General features: G+C 39.3%; 1 protein-coding gene and 1 long non-coding RNA gene across 7 annotated transcripts in view; both read right to left on the bottom strand.

Moving 5' to 3' along the window:
• Positions 1–22,381, bottom strand: part of LOC105477048 (collagen and calcium binding EGF domains 1) — a 288,584-nt gene that overhangs the window by 109,327 nt on the left and 156,876 nt on the right. The window lies entirely within an intron of this gene.
• Positions 11,709–22,381, bottom strand: part of LOC139360005 (uncharacterized) — a 98,037-nt gene continuing 87,364 nt past the window's right edge. Inside the window, exon 2 of the long non-coding RNA XR_011616860.1 lies at positions 11,709–20,827. This is a non-coding gene — a long non-coding RNA (uncharacterized lncRNA). The remainder of the gene's footprint in view (positions 20,828–22,381) is intronic.

The following is a 22,381-nucleotide window of genomic DNA, read 5'->3' as shown; positions in this document are numbered from 1 at the left end:
CAGGGAAAGGAAACATGTTGCAGTTTTACATGCTCACGCATGCACGCACACAAACACACATGCCAATTAGCTGACAAAACCTACAGAAGGCAAAAAAGTTGACTCTAAGATTCAGAATATCTGAAGTCCTGTTTCCTGACAGTATATCATCCATCTGAACCATGTATATCCAACTTCCATAATGATTTTTAGTTGAGCTGAATTTGGCTGATTGCCAAAATGAGCATTGTTTTCTTCTCTGAAATATGTTTTTTCAAAATCTTAAGATCCAAACACACTAAACACAGACACAAATTAACCAGTTTGGCACAATGCCTCCTACCTGCAGCAGTGGATGTAATTGGGTGTTGTGTTGATATAGTGACTTTAAAAAAGTTAATACATTTTTGTTGGTTTTCATCAGTCACAAAATGACTATAAAGCTATTTATTGGAATGATATTCTCTGAATGCTTAACTTCTCCAGTTACTTAATCCATCTGTCCTCATCCCTCAGCCAGAAGTGCAGATTTTACAGTCCTAACTGGAATCATTAATCCTCACTGCCAATAATCTCCTGTATTATGTTTGCATTCAAATATTGCTTTAACAGTCGAGATAGCTATTTTAAGCAAACAAGAATTTTTACAAAGTTGAAAATTAAGAGCCAAATTCTAAAAAGCATTACACCCATAAAAATCCCCCAACTCTGACACGGAGATATATCACAACAGATTTTGGATTTATTTCATGATTTCAACACAACTGTGTTTTCAGTACAGACTTCCCTGGTTCTTGGTTGTGGTGACAATGAAGAAATGTATCCACGAGTTACATGGATTGCAGATGAGTCTGGATTGAACACATTCTTTTTTTTTTTTTTTTTTCTTTCTTCAGGAAGCATTTCCCAAAACACTGAGGGGTCAGCAGAGAATTCCAGAAGGACTCTGAGAAAACACATGGCCTCTGCAGTCAGCAGCAGATCCAAGGCCTCTTCTGTGGAGTCTGTTCCCACTTCCCACCCACACATCTCTGGATACTTCTGCCAGTCACGGATTTTCCTTCTGTGTTTACCTCGTTCGAGGCTCAGATGAAAAACCAGATGACTTACAAAGGAATCAGATATCGCCATTGGCCTTTTCTCACAAGCCAAAACATCATGACACTTGATCTGTTTTTGTTTGCTTTTTAACATGGAGAAAATGTTACAGGGGACCTGCAGGCTGTGTAGAATGCAAAATTTGTGAGAAATTCTACTTGAAAGAGAAATTCATTGAACTTGGTGGACATCGACAAAAAAAAGTTTAGTCATACTTACTTTCTAAATAATAAACTACACTTTGGTTGGGTAAGTTTGGAAAATGTAAAGCATGAATAAATGACACACATTCCTTAATCCCACTTCTTATACTGTTTACATTTTATTGTATAATGCCTATACACAATAAACAAAATCCAGGCTGTATTCTTTATACTATTTTATTCCTGGCTTTAATTTGAATTATAAATCTTTTCTATTAAATATTTTGTGAACACATGATATTCATTGGCTACATTATATTCTATCAGAGGGACAAACCATGGCGTAACTTTCTTATTTTATTGTACATTTGTATAATCTAAAGTTCTATGCTAATACATATAATCCTTTAATGGACATTGTTTACATGAATCTTAGTAATTTCTTTAGTATATATCATAAGTCCTCACTTCATATCATTGATAAGTTCTTAGAAATGACAACATTAAGTGAAACAATGTAAAATGAAACCAATTTTACCATAGGCTAATTGACATAAACAAGAGTTAGGTTTCTATGACATGTTTCTGGTGACAAAAACATCAAACTTTTAAATAAAGACCCAAAATACTTCCAACATTAAACATTGAAATAAATGTCAGCTATATACACATTTAAGAAAAGTTAATAAAAACAAGTAAAATAATCATGTACACAATTTTTGGAGAATTAGTGTGAGCCTGGGGTCGTAGTGGTGGTGGGTTAAATCAAGGAATAAATGTTTGCAAAGTAAAATTTAAGGAGTGCCTCCTACCACAGTACAGTTCAAAAACAGTAACAAATACTGGAATACCCAAAGAAACCCCATGAAGACATGGAGAGAATGTACACATTCTCACAGTAGCCCCACCTGGGAATATTTTCACAACGTTATAATGAAATGGCATTGAACAAAATGATTTTCAAGCACCTGCTGTACTCCTGAACAGGACTTAGAGGCTTTTGATTGTCAAACCACTCTCCAGAAATTTCTACCAATGACTGCTCCTATCAGCATGATGTAAGCGTGTCCATCCTCATCAGCATTGAGTGCTGACTTAAAAATGGACAGTTGAAGAGAGGTGTATTGAGACTTGGTGCAGGTACAGAGGTGGGGGTGAGCTACATTCCCAGCTTAGAGACAATGGTTGGGCAGAGCCCAGTGGTGGGCAAGCTACTGTGGCAGAGAGACAGTGTGTGGGTTGATAGGGACACAGCCTTTGAAGTCAGGCATTCTAGATTCAAAACCTGGGTCTGTTTCTTACTGGCTAGGTAGTATTAGCCAAGACGTTTAATCTTTCTGTATCTCAATTTCTTCAACTATATAACAGTACCTATATCTCAAGATGTGAAGTTAAATTAGATAATGCATGTCAGATGCTTAACAGTGTCTGGCTCACAGCATATGTTCATTAAATAGCAGCTATCATTGTATTATGGTTGTTACAAAATATAAATTGTAATAACCTTATAACGAATCAGCAGTTGATTGTCAAGGTTATTTCATGCAAATTTATTTCACTTTATTTTGAAGACTATCATAAATAGGTCAGCGTTGGATATGTTAAATGCTTGGAGATTGAGAAACTGAAGCTAAAAGAAGGGAAGCATCTATGGTTCACAAAGGGTGAGCCAGGATAAAGTTTCAGATCCTGCGTCTCGTCCCCCTGGGCCCTCTGCGCTGCACAATGTCACATGTTTCTGCAGGACAGCCTTCTGCATTGATGATGTGATACCATGATAAGCCCTAAGATATTTGTACTTCTAGATGTATTTGATTTAAAGAAATCTTTCTGTGACTATCTGAAGTTCTCTACCCAGGAGTAAGGTAACAATAGTCCAACTCCTTTACCGAAACAAGCTTTTTGGCTACAAACTTTTAAAGCATTATTCAGGCTGGGCTCATTGTCTCACGCCTGTAATCCCAGCACTTTGGGAGGCTGAGGCAGGCAGATTGCTTGAGGTCAGGAGTTCAAGACCAGCCTAGCCAACATTATGAAACTGGGTTTCTACTAAAAATACAAAAATTGCCAGACATGGTGGTACACGCCCATAATCCCAGCTACTAGGGAGGCTGAAGCACGAGAATCGCTTGAACCTAGGAGGCGAAGGTTGCAGTGAGCCAAGATTGTGCCGCTGTACTACAGCCTGGGTGACAGAGCAAGACCCTGTCTCAAAAACAAAACAAAACAAAACAAAAAACCCTATTATTCAAAAGACTATTTATATTTATTTTGCACTTTGTTTTCTGAAATTTGGAAAGTAAAATTTTAATTTATTGTAATAAACATTTGCAAGATGTTTCTTGTAATAAACCTTTGCATTCTATCCTTCAACAAGAAGGATAGAAACAAGAATTTTTCAAAACTTGCAAGGTTAAGTGTAAAAAAAATTATAGATAAGTAACCTTAGAATTATGGTAACCTTGAAATTTACATTTACTTATTTTTGTTAATTACCTTTAAGTTCCAAGATACATGTACAAGATGTGCAGGTTTGTTACATAGGTAAATGTGTGCCATGGTGGTTTGCTGCACCTATTAACCCATCACCTAGGTATTAAGACTTGCATGCATTAGCTATTTATCCTGATGCTCTCCCACACCCCCCGACAGGCCCCAGTGTGTGTTGTCCCCTCCCTGTGTCCATGTGTTCTCACTGTTCAGCTCCTACTTATAAGTGAGAACATGTGGTGTTTGGTTTTCTGTTCCTGTGTTAGTCTGCTGAGGATAATGGCTTCCAGCTCCAACCATGTCCCTGCAAACTACATGATCTCGTTCCTTTTAATGGCTGTATAGTGTTTCACGGTGGTATATGTACCACATTTTCTTTATCCAGGGTTGATTCCATGTCTTTGCTATTGTTAATGGTGCTGTAATGAACATACATGTGTATGTATCCTTACAAGAAAATGATTTATATTCCTTTGCGTATATACACCATAATGGGATTGCTAGGTCAAATGGTATTTCTGCTTCTAGGTCTTTGAGGAATCATTTCACTGTCTTCCACAATGGTTGACCTAATTTACATTCCCACCAACAGTGTAAAAGCATTCTTCTCTTTCCATATCCTTGCCAGCATCTGTTATTTCTTGACTTTTTAATAATTGCCATTCTGACTGGCATGACATGGTATCTCATTGTGGTTTTGATTTGCATTTCTCTAATGATCAGTGATGTTGAGCTTTTTCTCATATGCTTGTTGGCCACATAAATGTCTTTTGAGAAGTGTCTGTTTCATGTCTTTGCCCACTTTTTAATTAGATTTTTTTTTTTCCTGTGGATTCTGGATATTAGACCTTTGTCAGATGGATAGGTTGCAAAAGTTCCTTATAGATTCTGAATATTAGACCTTCATTAGATGGACAGATTGTAAAAATTTTCTCCTATTCTGTAGGTTGTTTATTCATAGTTTCTTTTGCTGTGCAGAAACTCCTTAGTTTAATTAGATTCCATGTGTCAGTTTTTGCTTCTGTTGCAGATGCTTTTGACATTTTTGTCATGAAATATTTTCCTGTGCCTATGTCTTGAATGGTATTGCTTTGATTTTCTTCTAGGGTTTTTATAGTTTTGGGTTTTACATTTACGTCTTTAATCCATCTTGAGTTAATTTTTGTTTAAGGTGTAATGAAGGGTTCCAGTTTCAATTTTCTGCATATGACTAGCCAGTGTTCTGAGCACCATTAATTAAATAGGGAATCTTTTCTCCATTGCTTTTGCCAGGTTTGTCCAGGAGCAGATGGTTGTAGATGTGTGGTCTTATTTCCAAGTTTTCTATTCTGTTCCATTGGTCTATGTGCCTGTTTTTGTACCAGTACCACGCTGTTTTGGTTACTGTAGCCTTCTAGTATAGTTCGAAGTTGGGTAGTGTGATGCCTCCAAGCTTTGTTCTTTTTGTTTAGGATTGTCATGGCTATATGGGTTTTTTGGTTCTATATAAATTTTAAAGTAGAATCAGAATTTTCTGATTCTGTGAAGAATGTCAATGGTAGCTGGATGGGAATAGCATTGAATTTATAAACTGATTTTTTGAAGGGTTTTTCATGTATCTATCTCCTTCAGTTCCACTCTGATCTTGTTTATTTTTTGTCTTCTGATAGCTTTGGGGTTTGTTTGCTCTTGGTTTCCTAGTTCTTTTAGTTGTGATGTTAGGGTGTTGATTTGAGATTTTTTTTTTTTTTTTTGGGAGATGGAGTCTCACTTTGGCAGCAGGGCTGGAGTGCATTGGCACAATCTTGGCTCACTGCAACCTCCGCCTCCTGGGTTAAAGCAATTCTTCTGCCTCAGCCTCCCAAGTAGCTGGGATTACAGGCACCCACCACTATGCCCAACTACTTTTATTTTTAGTAGAGATGGGGTTTCACCATGTTGGCCAGGCTGGTCTCGAACTCCTGACCTCGTCACTCGCCCACCTCAGCCTCCCAAAGTGCTGGGATTACAGGTGTGAGCCACTGTGCCCAGCCAATTTGAGATCTTTTTAGTCTTTTGATGTGGGCATTTAGTGCTATAAAATTTCCTCTTAACATTGCATTAGCTGTGTTCCAGAGATTCTGGTACGTTGTCTGTTTGTTCTCATTGGTTTCAAAGAACTTCTTGATTTCTGCTTTAATTTCATTATTTACCCAGGGGTCATTCAGGAGCAGGTTTTTCAGTTTCCATGTAGTTTTGTGATTTTCAGTGAGTTTCTTACTCTTGAGTTCTAATTTGATTGCCCTATGATCTGAGAGAATGTTCGTTATGATTTCAGTTCTTTTGCATTTGCTAAGGAGTGTTTTATTTCTGATTATGTGATCAATTTTAGAATAAGGACCAGGTGGTGCTAAGAATAATGCATATTCTGTTGTTATGGGGTGGAGAGTTCTGTAGGTATCTAATAGGCTCACTTGATCCAGAGCTGAGTTCAAGTCCAGAATATCTTTGTTAATTTTCTCTCAATGATCTAATATTGACAGTGGGGTGTTAAAGTCTCCCACAATTATTGTGTGGAAGTATACGTCTCTTTGTAGTTCTCTAAGAACTTGTTTTATGAATCTGAGTGTTCCTGTATTGGATGCACGTATATTTAGGATAGCTTTTTTTGTTGAATTGAACCCTTTAGCATTATGTAATGCCCTTTGTCTTTTTTCTTTTTTTATCTTTGTTGGTTTGAAGTCTGTTTTATCAGAAACCAGGATTGCAACCCTTGCTCTTTTCTGCTTTCCATTTGCTTGGTAAATTTTTCTCCATTCTTTTATTTTGAGCCTATATGTGTCTTTGCACATGAGATGGATCTCTTGAATACAGCACATTAATGGGTCTTGACTCTATCCAGCTTGCCATTCTGTGTCTTTTTATTGGGGCATTTAGTTCATTTACATTTAGGGTTAATATTATGTGTGAATTTGATCCTGCCATCATGATGCCAGCTGGTTATTTTGCAGACTTGTTGATGTAGGTGCCTCATAGTGTCATTGGTCTTTGTACTCCAGTGTGTTTTTGTAGTAATGTTTTTTCCTTTCCATATTTAGTGCATCCTTCAGGAACTCTTGCAAGGTGGGTCCGGTGGTGACAAATTCTCTCAGGATTTGCTTATCTAAAAACAATTTTATTTCTCCTTCAAGTACGAAACTTACTTTGGCTGGATATGAAAATCTGAGTTGGAAATTCTTTTAAGAATGTTGAATACTAGCCCCTAATGTCTTCTGGCTTGTAGGGTTTCTGCTGAGAGATCTGCTGTTACTCTGATGGGCTTCTTTTGTAGGTGACCTAGTGTTTCTCTCTGGCTGCCCTTGACATTTTTTTCCTTCATTCGACCTTGGAGAATCTGTGACTGTGTGTTGTGGGGTTGATCTTCTCATGGAGTATTTTACTGGGGTTCTCTGGATTTCCTGAATTGGAATGTTGGCCTGTCTTGCTAGGTTGAGGAAATTCTCCTGGATGATATCCTGGAGTATGTTTTCCAACTTGGCTCCATTCTCCCACTCTGTTTCAGGTACCCCAATCAGTCGTAGGTTCAGTCTTTTTACATAATCCCATAGTTCTTGGAGGTTTTTTTCATTCCTTTTCATTCTTTTCTGTCTGATCTTGTCTACCTATCTTACTTCAACAAGATAGTCTTAAAACTCTAAAATTCTTTCTCCTGCTTCGTCTATTTGGCTACTGATACTTGTGAAGTTCTCGTGTTGTTTTTCAGCTCCATTAGGTCATTTATGTTCCTCTCTGAACTGCTTATTCTGTTAACAGCTCCTTTAATATTTTATCATGGTTCTTAGCTTCTTTACATTGGGTTAGATCATGCTCCTTTAGCTCAGTGAAGGTTCGTTATTACCCACCTTCTGAAGTCTACTTCTGTAGGTTCATCCATCTCAGCCTCTGCCAAGTTCTGTGCCCTTGCTGGAGAGGAGCTGCAATCATTTAAAGGAGAAGAGGCGCTCTGGCTTTTTGTTTTCAGCATTTTTTTTGTTGATTTTTTTCTCAATTTTCATGAGTTCATCAAGCTTTGATCTTTGAGGCCGCTGAACTTCGGATGGGGTTCTTGTGGGGACTTTTGTTGATGCTACTGTTGTTGTTGCTTTCTGTTTGTTTTTCTTTTAACAGCCAGGCCCCTCTTCCATAGGGATGCTGACATTTACTGGGGGTTCACTCCAGACCCTATTTGCCTGGGTTCCTCCTGTACCTGGAGGCATCACCAATGCAGGCTATCTGCTCCTTCCTCTGGGAGCTCCGTCCCAGAGGGGCACTGATCTGATGCCAGGGGGAATGCTCCTGTATAAGGTATCTTGTGACCTCTGTTGTGGGAGGGGTTCTCACCCAGTCAGGAGGCATGAGATCAGGGACCTGCTTAATGAAGCACTCTGGCTGCCTCTTGGCAGAGGGGGTATGCTGTGCTGAAGGAAATCTCACTCATCTGGACCGCCCGGATTCCTCAGAGGCAGCAGGGGGAAGAGACTAAGTCTGCTGACACCACGGCTGTTCCTCCCGCCAGGGGCATTGTCCCAGGGAGATCAGAGTTCTGTCCGTAACCCCCTGGCTGGAGTTGCTGAAATCCCCACAGGGAAGCCCTGCCCGGTAAGGAGGCATGGGTCAGGGTCTGGCCTAAAGAGGCAGTCTGGCTATGATCTGCCACAGCTGCTGTGCTGCACTGTGGGGAATTCCTCTCGGATCCAAACCACCCAATCTCCCAGGCACTAGCAGGGGAAAATGGCAGACTGGGGCTCTGTGGCTTAGGCAGCAGGCAGTCACAGTTACGATGGCCACCCCTCCCCCCCGGGAACTCGTAGTCTTAGGCAGTCTCCAGCCAAGTGGCCACGGAGAATCTGCACAGCTCTGTGCTTGGGACCCAAGGCCCTGGTGGTGTGGGTTCATGAGGGGAACTCCTGATCCATGGGTTGCACAGATCTGTGGAAAAAGCATGGTTTCCTGGGCAGGGTAGCAATATCACTCACCGCCTCCCTTGGCTGGAGGGGGTGGGAGCTCCCCTTGCCCTGTGCGGCTCCCGGGTGGGTGGTCTCTCCACCCTGCTTTCACTCTCCATGGGTCACGTCAACCACCTAATCAGTCCCAGTGAGAGAACCTGGTACCTCAGTTGCTGGTGCAGGATTCACTCACCATTTTCGTTCTTCTCAGTGGGAGCCTCCAACTGCAGCTGTTTCTAGTCAGTGATCTTGGCCCCTCCTCACCCCTGGTAGCATTGAAATTTCTAAAGTTTTTCAAGCTTAAAACCATATGGATCTTTTGGAAAAAACTGTGCTCTCAAACCTATACTGTCTTGAATGTATAGGGCCTTGTCCTGAAGGTCTCAGACATTAATAAGTATCAGAACAACTTGAAGGGCTCATTAAAACAAAGTGCAAGGCCCCAATCCCAGAGTTTCTGAGTTAGTGGCTACACAGTAAGGATCAAGAATCTGCATTTCTATGACGTTCCCAGGTGATGCTGATGCTGCTGTTCTAGTTTGAGAATCACTGGTCTACAGCCACCCTTTCCCCTCGTGGATTCTGTGTGTTTATAAACTAATAAGTTGAGATGGATGGGCCTGACTGAGGCCCACTGGCAGAGAAGAGGCACCAGGTGGCCAAAGAAGAGAGCTCCATGGGGAGAGGAAGTCTGGAGTCAAGTGGGTGTTGGCAGTACTCAGGACTTTCTGTTCATTATGGCTCATGAGTTCTCAACTGAAAAAAAAAATGATAAAAGATGGCAGGATCTGTAACATTGAGTTGTGAAGTAGGTGATGCCACTTATAATTCCTTTAATGTTTAGATTGCCTCAATACCCATGTATAATTCTGGGTTGGTCACATCACTGCTTTTCTGACATTTTTACACTCTTCTCCTGCCTCTTTGAACCTCACTCTAAAGTTCATCATCTTCATTCATTCACTTTTAATTCCATGGCCCCTGCAGGACATGCCATTGTCTCTCAGAAACTGAGCACTCTTTCCCTCCTCTACACTGGTAAGAGATCTGCTCCCCTTTATATGACCTCAACTGTTCTGAAAAAGGCACAAGCATTCACACGTGACTATGTAAAGGTGTTCATAAAATTGACAGAGCTTCTGTAATTCTCTGGAAAATCTAGCTTAAGCTCAAAGAACAAAAGCAGTGATAAACACATACACATGAATTTCCTTACATACTGCATTCCCATTGTTCTCAGATAGTTTTCTTAAATATCTTATTAATCAATGCTATTAGGAAAGCTATTGTCTTCAACAATAAGTATTTTGACATCTTAATACTGGATCTACACTATTTCTTTTTTTTATTTTTTATTTTTTTAAATTTATTTATTATTATACTTTAAGTTGTAGGGTACATGTGCACAACGTGCAGGTTTGTTACATATGTATACTTGTGCCATGTTGGTGTGCTGCACCCATCAACTCGTCATTTACATCAGGTATAACTCCCAATGCAATCCCTCCCTCCTCCCCCCTCCCCATGATAGGCCCCGGTGTGTGATGTTCCCCTTCCTGAGTCCAAGTGATCTCATTGTTCAGTTCCCACCTATGAGTGAGAACATGCGGTGTTTGGTTTTCTGTTCTTGTGATAGTTTGCTAAGAATGATGGTTTCCAGCTGCATCCATGTCCCTACAAAGGACACAAACTCATCCTTTTTTATGGCTGCATAGTATTCCATGGTGTGTATGTGCCACATTTTCTTAATCCAGTCTGGCAAAGGATATGAACAGACATTTCTCAAAAGAAGACATTCATACAGCCAACAGACACATGAAAAAATGCTCATCATCACTGGCCATCAGAGAAATGCAAATCAAAACCACAATGAGATACCATCTTACCCTATTTCTTAAATTATTTATAATGTTTTTTTCAAATATAATATTTAATAGGATGTTTTATGACAATGAGCAAACACTTCCATTTAGACTGAGCTATCTAAGTGGTGGCCCTGAATTGAGGAGTTCAAACTTGTTAAAGTAAAATACCAAAAACTCAGTAGGAGCATCCTCTGGAAATGGCTGTATTTTCAAATACATCTGAGTACTCCGTGTTTTTCCAGCATAACAATGGATCACAGAGTGAGCTGAATGATCTGATATCCTCCAAATCAGCTTGTTGGCCATGCAATTACTGAAACTGAGTAAGAACTCCCAACATTGAGAAGAAATGACCCAGACACGGGAAATCCTGCCTCATCAATACCCCAGTCAGTGTGAAAGATGAGAAGAGACACATACAAGATAAAAACACAAACCTCATTTACTTTCAACCACATGTGATCTTTATTTTCTCTTCTCCAACAGTCTCATAGGCTACTGAACCAGGCTTCTTATTAGAAAGAATAACAGAAACAAATGTGAGAGAGGAGCCAAAAAAACTTTTGTCCCTAGGAACAAAAATTATGAGACACCTACTGTGAATTTCAGAAACACCTTGGGAGGCTGAGGCAGGAGGATTGCTTGAGCCCAAGACTTTAAGACCAGCCTGGGCAACATAGTGAGATCCTATCTCTACAAAAAATTTAAAACTTAGCTTGGCATGGAGGTACATGTCCTTTGTCCCAGATAATTGAGAGGCTGAGGTGGATCACTTAAGCCCAGAGACTGCAGTGAGCTGTGGTCCTGCCACTGCACTCCAGCCTGGGCGACAGAGAGAAGCCCTGTCTCAAAAACAAATAAAACACACACATATGCTCTTGCAAGCCTACAGATCATTCATTCACTCAACTGTAGGGGATTCATTTCCTGGAAATACTAAGAATAAGTGCTTTCTAGACTCTACAGATGGGGGTTGGGAAAGGTACTCAAGACAGAAACGCGTGGAAGCAGCAACAAGTGTAAAGACCAGCCTCAATTTAAAGGGACCCAAGGCATCGCTTTTCACCTTGGCCCCCAAAATGACCATGTACCACAACAATTGAGTTTACCTACAACACATATTTCCCTATCATTTCCATGTCTACTGGACACCAAATAAACATACTTATGACCATCTATGTATCTCTACATTTAATTTTTTTTTTTTTTGAGACAGAGTCTCACCCTGTTGCCCAGGCTGGAGTGCAATGGCATGATCTCTGTTCATTGCAACCTCTGTCCTCTGGATTCAAGCAATCCTCCTGCCTTAGCTTCCCCAAATAGCTGGAACTACAGCTGATTTTTGTAGTTTTAGTAGAGATGGGGTTTTGTCATGTTGCCAGGCTGATCTCGAACTCCTGACTTACGTGATCTGCCTGTCTCAGCCTCCCAAAATGCTGGGATTATAGGCATGAGCCACTGCACCCAGCCACATTGTCTCTTTATATGGAGAATGTCTAGAAGGCAGGACCTGTGTCGATAAACATGGTTTGCCTCACATTAAATTCACTCCTTCCAGCCACCACACTAGGCAATGTGGACCTGTACCAATAGCTTGCTTCACCTACCAAGCTGCTGGCTGGGAAAGCTTCTGATGTTATGCTTTGAAAACTAGCTTGGGCAGGAAGAGACAGGAATTAACATTTACTGAGTATTAACAACTTGCCTCCCATTTTCTCATATGTTGTCCCATGTCATCCGCAAAATCCTCAAAATCCACAAACTAAAGAAACATTCTTGCAGATGTTACAACTAATTAACTTGGATTAATTATAATGATGACAAACTCCCTCCCATGCCTGGCTATCTGTCTGATTCCAAAGTTCATGTTCTTTCTACCATGTGAAGTCACTTTGGAATTCAAAATACGGAGATTTCAAATTAATCTTTCCTCTGGAGAACAATTATATTCAATAAAATTGTTCTGGAGGCTATCTAGGCCTCGTCCTTTTTTACTGAATCCCATCAATGGTACACAGGACTGCCGCATCTGCCTGGGAATTGTGACCTCCTGCCTGGCAGGTCACCAATGGCCACAGGCTTTAGAACATTTCACACAGTGTGGAGGGTGAGGAACCAGAATGAGAAGGTCAACATAAAAGCAAAGTATTGCATTTGATTATTTCCTTTCCATAATATTTTGAAACCTTGATCCTAAGTTCTTTTTTCCCCCTCTTCAAGCTATTCTTGGCTTTTATTTCATTATAGTTAATATATGTTCAAACAAAATCTTTAGAAACAAAACAAGTAGATCACAACTAGAGATCACATTTATTCTGAACACAAAAGTTCAAGACTTCGTGTTAGAATTTTGTTAGGTTAAAATTAAATGCTAGTGATATTAGAGGTACGTGCAAACAATTTCCCATCACTCCTGATTATGAATCTGCATTTGTCTTTTGAAATAGATAAAAACTGAAACTTAAGCCAAGGTAAACTTTGCTGGAAAACTTAAAATAGCTTCATTAAATTCTCCCATAAAAGGCCAGTTATTTATAAAAATGAGATTATAAAGAGAACACTTTATCTTCTTGCATTTAGTGCATACTTTTCAAAATTTTATATTCACATATAGATACTAACTTTGAGTACATATAACTCATAAATGTTAGAAATATGTAAAGAAAATAATGTAAATCGTTTTAACTTTACTCATATATAAAGCAGTTTATTGTGAATACACATAGAAACTAGCACAAAAGCTATATATTCATTATAACATTTATCAAGACCTGTGTGATTATCTTCCACATTAAAAACAGACCTTTACGAGCACCCCAAAATTCTTCCCCTGTACAAATGCATTCACTCACGATTGTTATTTTCTTTAAATAAAATTGTTTTGCTTATACAGAAAGATCACCTTGGTTGTAATGTCCAAGTTACTCATGTGATCCATATATATATCAATGCTGTATGTGCATATAATTTATATATTCATATGCATACAATATGGGTAAAAACACATTTATCCATTTATCTAAATAAGCATGAATGTACTTCATAACGGCAATCACCAAGTGTTTCTACTATCATGCGTCCTGTGCTCTGTTTCCACAAACCTGAGATGACCCATTTCATTGAGAGATTCCAAAGAAAAAAATTGACTTGGAGAATCACCATAACCACCCTGTTCCTCCTTTTCAAAACTGTACGATTCCTCCTTAGTAATTTATACATGGAAGTTGGATAGATTACTAAGATGTTGGCTAATGATAATGTTGGCTAATGATAAATGAATGTTTGACTCTTACTATCTTAGAAACCGTTTGGTTAGTCATACATTCCTAAAATTCTACTGACCTCAAAATAACACACTTATAACATTGGCATCATGTACTAAAACCTTTGCTAGAATTTTAAAAGTTGAAAATCAAAGTAAAAATTACTGAATCACAAATCCGTATGACCCTGAGGTTTTAGTCTTGTCCTTAATATTTTAAAGCACATGCTGACTTTAAAATAAGTGGGATATTATTAAAAGCATGAAGAATATAGAAGTCAGCCATACATCTAACCAGCCAGGCCTTTGAGCTATAATATTACATACCAACCCTGTATCTGAATTTGAGCCTCTGTCTGAGAGGGGCTACCTGGTCCAATGCCTCCCCTACTTTTCAGTACACTGCTTCAAAGCAGTGATTCTCAGAGTGTGGTCTCTAGCATCAGCATCATCTGGAAACTTGCTAGAAATGCAAAAGTTTTGGCTCCACCCAAGACCTGTGGGATCAAGAACTCTGGAGGTGGGGCCAGCAGGCTGTGTTTTCACAAGCTCTCCAGGTCATTTCTGATGTCCACTGTAGAGAATGAGACTCCACCTGGCCCCAGATCTGGAGCTGTGTAGCCTGGAATTCACAGTCTGTACATTTTCTGTCTCCCAATAATAGACCATGCATATAGAAATGCTCTCTTGAGCATAAGGAGGGAAGGATAAAAGTAGTAATGGCACCAAGGCTTAGAAGAAAACAAACCCCAAAACCCATTTTCCCTCATTTTTCCCAAATTGAAAACTATTACGGATTTTTAGAGAGGTGAATAAAATGTTACATGATAGCTCCTTCACACCAGTTTCGAATCCCCAATTTCCCCAAATAATATCTCAAGTCTATATAACAGAAAGATTTGTAAAAACGGCACTAAAATGTCTTTGATCTTAGATGAGGCATTCAGCATGCTGTAGTTCTGCCTTCAACAGTAATGAAATCGACAGCATCGTGAAGCCTTCATGCTGGAAAGATAAACATTGAGACTGTCAACGTCGGTGAGTTGAGACTGTGTTGGAGACTTGACAGGAAGATGGTATTCAACGAGTATGGACTCTTTTTTGTAGGTTTTTCCTCAGTAGTAATTATAGAAATTCAAATTAAAAACACAGTGAATTATTTCACACCCAGACTGGCAGAAATGTAAAAGCCTGGCATTACCGGGTGTTATTGAAATTCTCATACTCTGCTGTTGCAAGTGAAAATTAGCATAATCACCATGAAAAGGAACATGCAATGCATAGCCAAGGTGAAAGTGTGCACATTACCCCTGGCAGCTCCAGTCTGAAATATGGGAGGGGATGGGAAAACCGAGAAATTCAAGCATATGAGTATAAAGTCACTGTAGCACTGCTCTTAATAGCTAAAAAATTTGGAAGCAACCGGAATGTTCATCAACAGAATATATAAATTGTGACATACTCATACAGAGAAATATTACATGTATTAAAGAATGTAAAACATTAAAATGATGTATAAGAATAGGTACAGTCATGATACCATTTATGTCAAAGATTAAATACTTGAAAAATAGTTTTTATTGCTAAGAAAAACATACATATTTTAGTAGAAGGACATTTATCAGAAATAATAAAATCCAAATTTAGGATAGTGTATACCCTTTTTTTCCTGAAGAAAAAGTGTGTTACCCAAGCTGGTCTTGAACACCTGAGCTCAAGCAATCCTCCTGCCTTGGCTTCCCAAAGCGTTTGGATTACAGGCATGAGCCACGGTGCCTGGCTGGTGTGTAATTCTATGAGGGGGAGAAAGAAACGAAGGTTTCAATATTGTTTGTAATGTTTCATTTTCTTTTCAGATGAATATAAGGTATTTTTTATGATATTCTTTAACATTTGTAAAGGTCTGAAATAATTCATTAAAAAACCATAATAGGTTTTGAGTCTAGAAAGATAGGAATATCAATTCTAGCCGTTACTAATAGTGAAACTTTGATCAAATTGACCTTTATGAGCTTTCATCTTCTCATCTGGTATGCAAGAGTCTGACAGTGTGCCATCTGTAAGGTGCCCAGCATCTGCACAGAGCCTGGAAGGCTCACGGCAGGCACTTGGACAATCTGTGTATCATTTCCCTGGGCTCCATCTCCTCCTCCTCTCCCTTTTCCACACCGTGAGCACCACCTCCAGCAATTCCTTCAATGACTCACTCCTCCAAATTCTGAAGCACGTGCATGAGACTGGCTTGTATTTGGAAATACCGAAGACAATTTCAAAAAGATTTCTATGTTCAAAGGAAAAGAAGGTTGTCTTGGGCTGGGAAAATGTGAACTTTCCCAGAAAAATAAAAGAATAACAAAGTGCCAGGGGAACTGCAACTTGGCAGTGGTCAAAGTGTATATGACAAATAGAATGACCAATGCAATAGCCATGAAAACATGTACTCAATAGGCATCTCCATTTCTTGACACTAAGTCAACAACATAAAGGAACATTTGACTGGGTGCGGTCGCTCACGCCTGTAATCCCTGCACTTTGGGAGGCCAATGTGGGCAGATCATGAGGTTAGGAGATCGAGACCATCCTGGCCAACATGGTGAAAACCCATCTCTACTAAAAATACAAAAACAAATAATAATAAACTGGGCCTGGTGGCATGCACCTGTAATACCAGCTACTTGGGAGGCTGAGGCAGGAGAATCATTTGAACCTGGGAGGCGGAGGTTGCAGTGAGCAGAGATCATGCCACTGCACTCCAGACTGGCAACAGAGCGAGACTGACTAAAAAAAAAAAAAATTGATGTTTTTCCTGTTTCTGCACACTCATAAACTATAAAAAGCAAAGTTAATTCTTAGCAGATAGCCCCTGGGTATACTCAGAAGACTTCTGATCTTATCAGCTAAAGACTTAAAAACTATCTTTTGGGCTGGAGTTTTTCACTCCATTTTATATTAGTTCTGATCTGTTTTCAAGACTACCACTTTCTAATCTTGTCTCTAAATTTCAAACTCAGATTCTGGAGTACTCTATCATATAGTCTCTGTGGCATAATGCCAGCCAAAGCAAGGTGACATATACTCAGAGTGTGGCTGATATGGTTTGGCTGTGTCCCCACCCAGATCTCATCTTGAACTGCAGCTCTCATAATTCCCACATGTTGTGTGAAGGATCTGGTGAAAGATAATTGAATCATGGGGGCAGTTTCTCCCATACTGTTCCCACTGTAGTGAATAAGTCTTGTGAGATCTGGTGGTTTTATAAGAGGAAAACCCTTTTGCTTGGTTCTCATTTTCTTGCCTGCCGCCATGTAAGATGTGCCTTTTGCCTTCCACCATGATTGTGAGGCCTCCTCAGCCACATGGAACTGTGAGTTCATTAAACCTCTTTTTCCTTATAAATTATCCAGAGTGGGGTATGTCTTCATCAGCAGTGTGAAAATGGACTAATACAGTGACTGACAAGTTTCTTACTTCAGCAAGTATATAAAGTGTACAGGCTTCAACGTGTCACCTCAAAAGGAATTTGGTGAATCCTCATTCTGTTTAACACATTTTTCGATCTCATTCAAACTTGAATGCATCACATACCTCAAGAGAATCTGGTTCACAGCTCCAACCTCTCCTAGGAGTGTGCCCTTGAGCAAGTCACTTAACCTCTTGTATGTCACTTTCCCATTTGTAAAGTAGAGATAATAACAGTGCTTATTTTCCAGGGGTATTACGGGGACTAAACGAGTTACTTAAAAACTCCTTGAAGAGTACATAGCACATAGTAAATGAAAAATCTACTTTTTAGAATGTGCTTAAAAACAAGCTACATTGTCAAAACAAGGTGGCACTAAAGCAAAACAGCTTGTCACTAAATACGTCCAATAAGATAACGCACCTAAAGACTTATGGTCCCATAAATCAAGGATGTCAAGAACAACATGAGTACATTTAAATCTATTATTGAATAGCTACAGTGAAAGCTATAAAACGAGTGAGTTCATTCTCAAAAACTCCACAGTAAATTCCCAAAGTATCCCAAACTTCAAAGAACTTCAAAGATATGTTCATCCTCAGTTGCCAAAATATACATGCACATTTGTTTCCTCTTAATTTCCATTTCTAAGTGTCCCTGATAAAGTTATTTTTCCTGGGAACAGCTGAACGCCATTAAACAGTTTGGTATCTATTACTGGGATACTTTGAAAGGGCATGACACGATGCTAAGAAGCAAATCTATCAGCTGATGTTTCCTAAAGTTGCCCTGTCCATAGAGCATACATATTTTCTTGGCCATCTGATTAAGTAACACAAATTTCCCAGAGGACAGTTTAATGACATTGAAATATCTGTACTTCACTATGGGAATTACTAGCCAAAGGGTGCTACACATGACATCCTGGGGAAAAAAAAAGCCTGACGTGAGGAGGGACAAGAGACAACAGTCAAAAGTGGCCCTATGTTGTAAATATGCCGGTGACATTTACAGGCAACTTCTTAAGTTGGATGAGCCTGACAGAATTTAGAGGTTTGTGATAGGCAGACATCTACAATGATCCCAATGATTCCAGCTTCCTGGTATTTATGTCCCTGTGTCATCTCCTCCCATTGGAGGGTAGGGACTTATTTCTAACCAGCAGATATGGCAAGGTGACAAGAAATCACTTCCATGATTAGGTTATAAAAGACTAGGCTGGGTGCAGTGGCTCACGCCTGTAATCCCAGCACTTTGGGAGGCCAAGACAGAAGGACCGCTTGAGGCCAGGAGTTTGAGACCAGCCTGGACAACAAAGCAAGATGCCATCTCTAGAAAAATAAAAAACTAGCCAGACACAGTAGCATGCACCTACAGTCCCAGTTACTCAAGAGGCTGAAGCAGGAGGACCGCTTGAGCCCAAGAGGTCAAGGATACATGGACCTATGATTATGCCACTGCACTCCATCCTGGGCTATAGGGCAGGACTCTGCTAAAAGAGAAAAAAAAAAAAAAAAACACAAAACACCATGAAAATAAAGTAATGACAGACTGTGACCACCATCTTGCTGGCTCTCCCCGGGGCCTTGTGGCTTGCATGCTTCGATGAAGAACACTGCCACACTGAATAGGCACACTTCAAGGAATTGAGAGTGGGCGACAGTCGGTGAAGAACTAAGGCCCTTTGTCCAACGCCCCAGGAGAAACTGAATCCTGCCTACAACCATATGAGTCTGGAAGCAAATCCTTTAACCTTAGAACAGCTATGGTTCAGCTGACACCTTATTATAGCCTATGAGGGACTCTGAAGTAGAGGACTCAGCTAAACAGGGTCCAAATTCCTTATCAACAGATACGAAGGGTAAGAAACACATGTTGTTTTAAGCTGCTAAGTTTTGGAGCATTTTGTTTTACAGTAATAGATAATAACTAATACAAATGATGAAAATCAGACAAGGCATAAGGCTACTGGCAGTAACATCATTGTGATTTTCTAAGGCTGGATTCATCTGACCTTATCTTCTAGTTCCTTAAAACTCCCATTTAAATTAAAATGTAAAATTCCTTTTCTTTCAAAGCTTACATTGCATAAATATGCTCTAAAACTCACATAAGAATCAACCAAAATTTTCAATTGGTCATGTTTTTCCAGACTAATATTTTTGTTTAATTTTACTTTCTATGGAGTCTTGTTTGCTTTTGAAAAACAATTTATAACAAATAAGCTTTTTTCAAATTCTATATGTTCTTGCCCCATGGAGAATTCTATTTGGTAAATTCTCCCTACCCACTAATCTCTAGAATTCTCTTTGATGAATTTAGTTGACTTAAAGATCAGTGTATAATCTCAGACCCATATAATTTTGAGTTCCAAAATAAACTTTTCATTTCTTTTGATAAAGTAATAAGAAATAGCAAGCATTTATAAATGATTAGAATATATTTAATTCACTAATACTATCTCTGAAAAATTGATGAACTTATTGTAAGTACTCCTTAACATTTCCTCCATTGAGAAAAATAAATTATAGAAGGCAATTAACATGAGACTATTTTTTTGTTGGTTTTTAGTATTCTTCATAATGGATCAAACCCAAGAAGCCAGCAGCTTAATTTTCATCCATTATCTGAGAAAATTACATATAAAATATTAATAATATACAAATATTATATAGGACCCAGAGAGGCAGTACAATTTACATCCCCTATAAATAAATTGAAATAATTCAGGGTCAAATGTGTTCCAGTGAAGCTGAGCCCATGTGTCCATGTTCCAGCTGAACTGTGGCCAACCTTGGTATGAAGTGTGTGTGGTAATAGGGAGGAGGGAAATAGCGGGTGTTGCTGTCATTCTATTTTTTTGTTTTTGTTCCTTTTGGACTTCCTACAGTTTCAAACTGCAGTGGTTTAGTCCTCTTCTCCCCACTGATTTTCTTAACATGAGTGCTTACACAAATGAACCCAATCTTTTTGTGCTGCAAGATTTTATTCTTCCCAAATGAATTCATGTTCTTAAAACAGGTGTTGGCAAACTGGCTCTGTTTTGTTTGGAACACAGACATGCCCTTTATTTCCATATCATTTACTTACTTTCAGGTCACAACAGCAGAGTTAAGTACTTGTAACAGATTACAGAACCCGTAAACCCTGAAATACTTAATGTCTGGTCTTTACAGAAGAAGTTCATCAATTCCTGCCCAAAACATCATGATAGAGACTCTAAGAAACTAACAGTGTCTGTCCAGCCAGTGCTTTAGAAGAAAGTAGTTGGGCTGCTGGAAAAATATCAACTCCAAGACCTAGTCCCTAGAGGCGGGAAGAATCACATAAGAATCTTTCCTTCAATCCTTCTCATGTGGGAATATTGGGCGATTCATTTAAGCTTTCTGAGATAGTTCTTCACTTACACAATGAGATCATCATGTCATTAATCTATCAGAGTTGCCATAATGACATTATAATTTACATGTGGTAGCTTTGCAAAATACTCACCTTTTCGTTGTTTAGTAGGATGATGTCTACTATTACACTTGAATTAAGTGGAATTGTTTTGAGAGACTTTGTTCACTTGAATTATATTCAGTACTCTAAGTCAGAGAAGAAAGAAAAATCATGACAAATGTTCTGATGGGAAACTGAAAATAAGGACAAACAGGAGAATTTTAAAAACCGTATGTCAGGGAGGTTTATACCAAACATAGGCAAAAAATTCTACATTAAATAATTTAAGTGGAGCTTTGTAATAATGAGGCAGAGATACAGGGATCATTTGGAATCAAAATGGATTCACTAAGAACAAGCAGTTCCAAATATCCTCACCATCTTCTTGGAGAGGGTCAGTAGCCTGGTGGCTACTTCAGTAGACATGTGGAGTTTCCAGAAAAAGGAGGTATAGCATAGTTCTGAATGCTGTTATTCAGATCTTCCTAGAAACAGGATTCAGTCCTAGGTGTCCATATTTAAGGGTCACTGATAGCTGGAGCCATCTCATGGAGATCAGCAGGAGGAGTGAGGAAACCACAAAACTGGGCCATTGGAAGAAGAGTTGAAGGGAAAGAGTTCGGAAAAGAAAGACATAAGATAACACATTCTGTGTTCAAATCGGTGAGGGGATGTGATGGAGAAGACGGATTAGCCTTCTTCCAGCAGCTGCTGTCACCAAGCAAGGTTAGAATTCAAGAGTCCAGATGCCAGGAGACACTTCTGCTTAATTTAAAAAAAAAAATTGTGACCAAGCATGGTGGTTCATGCCTATAATCCTGGCACTTTGGGAGGCTGAGGTGGGTGGATAGCTTGAGCCCAGGAGTTCGAGACTGGCTTGGGCAACATGGTGAGACCCTGTTTTACAACAAATACAAAAATTAGCTGGGTATGGTAGAGTGCCTGTAGTCCCAGCTACACCGGAGGCTGAGGTGGGAGGATCACCTGAGCCCAGGAGGTCGAGGCTGCAGTGAGCTATGACTGTGTCACTGCACTCTAGCCTAAGTGACAGAGCGAGATCCTCTCTCTCTCTCAAAACAAAAACAAAAACAAAAAAGTTCCCTATAATTTGAGCTAACCTTAAAGAACTAAGCCTTCTCAGTGCTGTCTGGGTGCCCTATTGCTAGAGGTATTCAGGTAGAAACCGAATGTCTTCTACATGCTAGTATTAAAATTCTTGAAGAACTTAAGGGGTATCCAGACAGTACGAGATCTAATAGCCTTCTGCAACACGAGATTCCAGAATTTCTATGAACACATGGCATGATAAATTATATCCCACAAAGGCAGAATTCTGTTTCTCAAAACAAACCTAAAGCATCAAGGATGAGAAATTAGATAAAATGAAAGCAACAGATTTTTAAAATTATAAAAACAGACACTTAAAAAAAATTCCCATAATAGATCAGAAGTGATACTATCAGCTTAATAGGGCTGATAAGAAAGTCATCCTTAATGTTCTATTCCACCATATGTATCTGAAAAAATGGAATATATTAAAAGAGGCAGGCACTGTTTTAAAGAATTTATGTAACAGTGCTGGGAAACTAGTACCACTGCTAAAATGTGCCTGGCCAAGAGAGTCCAAGAAAGTATGGAACTGAGGGTGCTTTGGAATGGCTCTGAAGTGCCATTTCCCACACATCCCTTCCTCCCCACAG

This window comes from Macaca nemestrina, chromosome 19 (genome assembly GCF_043159975.1).
Source record: "Macaca nemestrina isolate mMacNem1 chromosome 19, mMacNem.hap1, whole genome shotgun sequence".
NCBI classification, from domain to species: Eukaryota; Metazoa; Chordata; class Mammalia; order Primates; family Cercopithecidae; genus Macaca; species Macaca nemestrina.
This window is presented reverse-complemented; position numbering and strand designations above follow the sequence as displayed.